The sequence below is a fragment of the Athene cunicularia genome, assembly GCF_003259725.1.
Source record: "Athene cunicularia isolate RWA chromosome 6 unlocalized genomic scaffold, athCun1 chr6_part1, whole genome shotgun sequence".
In the NCBI taxonomy this organism is placed as follows: Eukaryota; Metazoa; Chordata; class Aves; order Strigiformes; family Strigidae; genus Athene; species Athene cunicularia.
In genome coordinates, this window is record NW_020799105.1 from 12,269,349 (window position 1) to 12,275,348 (window position 6,000).

The window sequence follows — 6,000 nt, forward strand, 5'->3', positions numbered from 1 at the left end:
ATGCCACCACTATGTGGGACAAGCAGCCCTTACTGCACACACACTGATGGACAAGTACTTCTCTGCTCACAAATACAATGGTGAAACAAATCTGGGTTGATGAGAGTCAGAAAGCAACCCCTTGTTACTAATGGGAGATGCTGGGTAGAAAGTCATGAAATGGGAAAATTTGGTGCAAGAGGATGCTCAGAAGCAACAGGAGAAGAGCAGGCCTTTGAAGCAGGGCAGCGAACAAATGTCTCGATGCTGGGCCTTAATCTGCAGTGAGGAGGGAGGATGCCAAGGCTGACTGCATGGCAGCCAGGCCAGTGGTACTCCCTCATTGGGGTGTCCAGGGTGAGGAGCAGAACAAGTCTCGAGCAGGACAGTGGAGATGTTAGCTGGCTGAGGAGCTGCAGAGACAACTCGACTCACACGAGTGTAAGGGCAGCATGTCATTTGCACAAAACTAAGCAGACTGCGGCATCTGTAACAGAGAAGGGAACTGCAGATGCTGTTCAGATAATGAACAGCACAGTGTGGCAGCGTGTGCAGTCTTTGGAGAAGGGCAGCCATACAGAGCAACTCAAGGCTGGGCATAGTCAGCCAGCAACCACTTCTTGGTCACCTCTGGGTTAAGCAAACTATGTTTTATATCAGATTGGCTTGTTTAAAAACATCTTTGTCCTTGGTGGAGAGGGTTTTCTTTACAGGCACCATGAGGAGACAGACTGATGGGGTCAGCAATAAGGAGACTGCATTTTCCAGACAGTGAGTGGGGACATACAAAAAGGAGAAAAGACTCCTGACAATTACTATTAAATCAGAGTGGGGCATTAAATTCAGAGATCCAACTAAATGGGCAAAAGCACTCATAAACACATCAAGCATGAAAGCAAAGCTAACCATCTTATTAGCATCCTTTGGAAAACAGGGATGTGTGGTTTTATGAAAGTGTATCATTGTAGGTTTAAAATACCCACTGAATTATCAAAGGACTTTCAGTTATAGCTGCATGCAGTAATCCTATTCTCTTAAAAAAAAAAATACTGACATATATAAAAATACAGTGACATTTATAGTCCTAGCTAAGGGTTTTGTGGGTTTATTCAGCTTTAAATCCATGCTGTATATGGGTCTTTTGAACTAGTTGATGCATGTAACTACATCCTGTACCACAGAAGCCGCTGAAAGGAAGATTCACTTTATAGGCCAAAGCAAAAATTGGTTTGGGACAAACAGAGCATTGAGATAATCTGTTTAAATATTGTATCAGATTGGCAATATAAAGCCATAATGGAAAGAACAATTTCCCCTTGTACTGAGGGCTCGATACACAGGGCATGGATAAAGCATGCATGGCCCGCAAGCCGCTGCAGAGCACAGTTGATTCCTATTAGGAAAAAGAAGTAAATGTTTTCTGTTTAACTTTATTAGCCACAAAGCTCAGATAATGAATTTAAAACAAAACCACCCTCAGTCACCAGCTTATTGCTTATCTACTAGATGTGGACATTTAGCTAGAATCAAATCAATTCAAACGAGATTCAAGAGCTACAAAGCTCAGCACCTCTGCCTGCTCCTATGACCACATCTCCCCCATCTCTACACCCCTGCACATATGCCCTCTTTCCCGCTGCTGCAACCACAAGTCACTTGTCTTCACCCTCCAGGCCCTTCCCAGCCAAGCCCATTTGCCATGGAGGTCGCGGCTCCCATCTCCCTGTGGCTCGTGATGCCAGCCCCAGCACTGCCAAGCTCTATTCTCAAACCTTTGTGCCTTTCCTACAACCGTGGGAGAAACTGCAAAATATCCATAAAACCACCCCGTGATTCTCCTGCTAATTCCTTGTCTGCCACACCTAGAATCCTTGATGAGGTTTAGGTGGTGAACATGCCAAGTTCAAACCTGTCTTGGACTCTCCTTACTCGTATCACTTGGTTATCTTTCACCTCAGACAGACCATATTTCCACGGCACAGAGAACATCTCTGTGTTCTGCCTGCACAGCACCTAGCACAGCTCTGGCCCACAATTTACTTTTAATTAAGAAATATGGGAGCAGTTCACCATTTTTTAAAGAGTAAGTTAGAGATGGAGGGTGCACGTGATGGTTTCAGAAAGACACGCAGGAAAAGCTGACACATGGGGAAGGACAAGGGGCGTAGTTGAGCCAAATATCCTGCCTACAGCAGTGGATATTTGAGGCTACATTTGTCGTCCAGGGTGCAATCCTGCACACAGAGCTGGAGGAGGGGAGTCCTCCTGACAACTGCACTGATTAGCTGGTGCCCTGAAGAATGACGTTTGATTACCTTTATCTTCGGCTGCAGAACTGCAAATGTCACTAATGGTCATAAAATCACCCAGTCTTTTTCAAAATACAACCAAAGTAAATTAATCTATTGAGCACAGTTTATTCAATACTTCTTACTCTGGCAAAACTCCCAAAAAATCATTTGCTTGCTGCATGTCTCCACCATATGGTGTCATTCAATGCAGACTTTCTTTCCTGCATTGAAATCCAAAATTTAATGGAGTCAAGTCACCTACAGAGTTTTTCCAGCTCAAACCTACTAACATAGTTTTCTGTAAAAGAGGTTGCACAGCACTTTCTGGTTTGGTATATTAACCAATACCACCATGAATTCTCCTTTCATAATTAAAATCTAACTCCTCTGATTTTGGCAAGTTTGAAGGAAGCATTTTGCCCTGCACAGAGAAGAGATGATACCCAGCACCTGACAATGTTAGCAGTCTTTGTCTTGTTTCAGAACTTGTAAGTCTTGGCCAGTTGCTGGTATACTGTCCTATCTCGTATCAACATCTCAGCAATCAGCAAAACAAACCAAAAACATTACATGGAACTGTACTGGGAAACTAAAGCAGTGAGGCACTATTAAAGCTCTTGAAAGCATTATTTTCTTTTCAAATGGGGCCATTTTTAAACAGAGCCTTACTGCCAAACAATGAGGGACAAAAGAAAAAAATTCTGGATACTAGGTACACCTACAGCAGGTAACAGAGAGATGCTGGTTTTGCTAGAAACATGTGCTCAAGACCAGGAGAAAGATGCCTGACTGTGCATTTAGCTATGCTGGTATTTCATCCGCTCCACCAGATCTGCCTAGTGTCAGCTAGACACTCTATGACTCAGTTTCCTCAACTATAAAATGGGCCCATGCTTTGACAACCCTGGTTTTGACACAGTGACGTCATCTTCAATCAACAGTTTTAGAAAAACACCGGCCATCCTCCAGCCCCGCCATCTATCAATAACATACCATCTCACTCAGTAAAGATTGTTATTACAGTGACAAGGAACCCACAAGCTCTGCTTCACACAGCAATTCCTGAACTTTGGAAAGCAGTGTATCCTTTCATGTAGCAGCCTCCCTCCGCCCTTGCCGTGTACCCACCACAGATGCTGCTTAACAGTGCCAAAGACTTCAGCACTACACATCCCTCATGCTATGCAGTTTTATGGCTCGTCTTTCCCTCTGTGCTCCACCTATGACCTTCCACCACCCCTGCCCCACAGCTGTGAGAAATGCTGGTATGGTCCACAGAAGGAGACACTTCCCCTCTGTACTTAATCACTTGGATGAACACTGAAATAATTTAAACCTAAGCATTAACCCTCTTATCACTGGAGTTGGAGCAAGCAGTCGTTGAAGAGGGTTTAAGCACTTCCCAATGCAATCATGACATGCCAGAAACACGCTCATGGGCAGCTACCATGGCTCAGGTGACAAGCAGTAAAACTGTTACATCAAGCTGTCTGGATGATTTCTGACTGATGACCCACATCCCCAGGCTGCCATAGCTGCTTTGGGTATATTTGGGTATATTTTGTGCTTCAGAGTTTCTACCACTAAGGACTATTCTGTTTTAGCAAAAGTTGAGAATCCAGAGAAACAGTACAGTGCTCCGCAGTCCCCTGCCCAACCCAGCCAGTCCACCAGGCAGCCCCAAGTGCCACCCACCCTGCTGAGAGGCTGAAATTCAAAAAACAACTCCCAGAAATGGAAAATAGACAAAGAGGCAGTAAAATGTATCAAATAACACGAACACTGGAAAACACCCAGTCCACCCTCTCCACACACAAAGCACTCGGATAACAGCAGCCAGATCCCAGACTACACCAGCTTATCGGGACATCACAAGGCAGAAGAGCAGATTTGGCCAACAGCAGCTGCAGGCCAAATGCGTCCCACAAAGCACTGCACTGCTGGAGGCAGCTGCCCTCATCTTTACAGCAGATGTCCATCCTGTGATGGCTTTGGTGTCTGGTGTGATGTGCTCCATCAACAACTGATCCAAAATAGAGCAGATCCCACAGACCTTATCTCAATCTCTTTCTGTGGCCCAACAGGTGGGGATGCAGCCAGAATTAACCCAGTGAAGATGAGGAGCTGTCTTTGCTGCTCCTGCTTACGCCTTCTCCTGTGCTGTCCACTTGCATGAATCCAGCTTGTGTCCAGAGGCCTTCTTGACAAAACACAGCTTCGTTCTTGGGAAAGCTCTTTCCCCACTGCTATTTCCTTCCGCTTGTGCTCTCTGCACATGCTGTATCCTCAGCAGCAGCTCCCCCACCTACTGCAGCTCTCTTTTACCACCCCTCACCCAGCAGCCCCAACCCTTCCTTCCAGTCCTCACTGGACTCTTCCCACCCCAACAACTCCAGCATCTAAACCCAAGTTGTTTCTAGCACCCCAGTCCATCATCCAACCTTATCCCAACCTCAATTCAGCCTACACTAAACCCTCACTACACCCTACCTGTCTCCCAGCATTGCCCTCCACCATAACCAGATCCTTCACTACACTCAAGACCCCAATTTCTTCATTCAGTCCACACTGCTCCCTCTCAAACAATTCATTTCTTCCATTGAACACATCTCCTCCCTGGGTCGTCTTTCATCAACATCAGAACTCTGCTTCCAGCCCTTCCAACAGTGTATTCTCATCTCTTCTTTTCAGCCCAGACTGTCCCTCACCTCCCCAGCCCCTCACAGAAACCCCCACAGCACACGACATCCCAGCAAATTACACTAGCCTGCCAACCTTGATTGGGTTTTCCCAGGGACTCACTAGACAGTTCACCCCACCTAACTGGCAGGTTTCTTTCAGCCCCGAAGCACTGAGCCTCAGTCCTGTCCACCCCAGAACTCCCATCCCCTTCATCCAGGCATTCTCTGCCATGACTGAACTTCCCTTTTAAGGCTGTTTATCAACAACTGGCCCTTCCACGTCTGCAAGCTCTCCTATAGCTCCCTCGACTGCTGTAGCCAGGATCTAAGCCCCAGGGTGGCCCCCTCCCACCTTGGCTGGATTGTCCAGTGTCCCTTCACAGTCACAGATGCTCCCACTTTCCACAGTCAATCCCTGAACACTGTTCTCCATCCTCATCGGGCTCCTCCATTGCTCCTTCCCTCCTCAGGCCAAGCAGGCCACTGCCGTCCTGCTTCCCAGCCCTCCTAAGCACCCAACCCTCCATCACGTCTTCCACACCTTGACAGAATCAATTCCAGGCAGGCTGATCTCACCCCAACAAAGGACCCCCCTAACATCCTCAAGCCTCCCAGCCCCTGCCAATGCCTGTCTCAACTCCCTTCTCTAGGTCCCCCACAACCTCCTGCTTCTGTCAGGACTCCAGCCCCAGCCAGCATCTACTGTGGCTGTAGGCCACAGATTTACACTGTCATCAGCCCTAGAGGCATGCCTTTGGTCAGGTGCCCCCAGTCCCATTAGACCCAGACCCCCATGCCTGTCTGGATGTCCACGCCTTACCAGGTCCCTCGTGCCCCAGGCCCCCATGCTCCCCCCAGGTGGGCACCCCGGCTGCCGGTGATCCCAGGCCTGCCAGACCCCACGGGTCCGTGTCGCCAGCCCTCATGGCCCCAAGCCTACCAGAGCACCTGCCGTGAACCCCTGCCTGGCACGCTGGTCCCACGGCCCGAGACCCGACAGTCCCCCGAGTGGGTGTCTCCGGCCCGCGTTACCCCACGCTCCCCCGCGG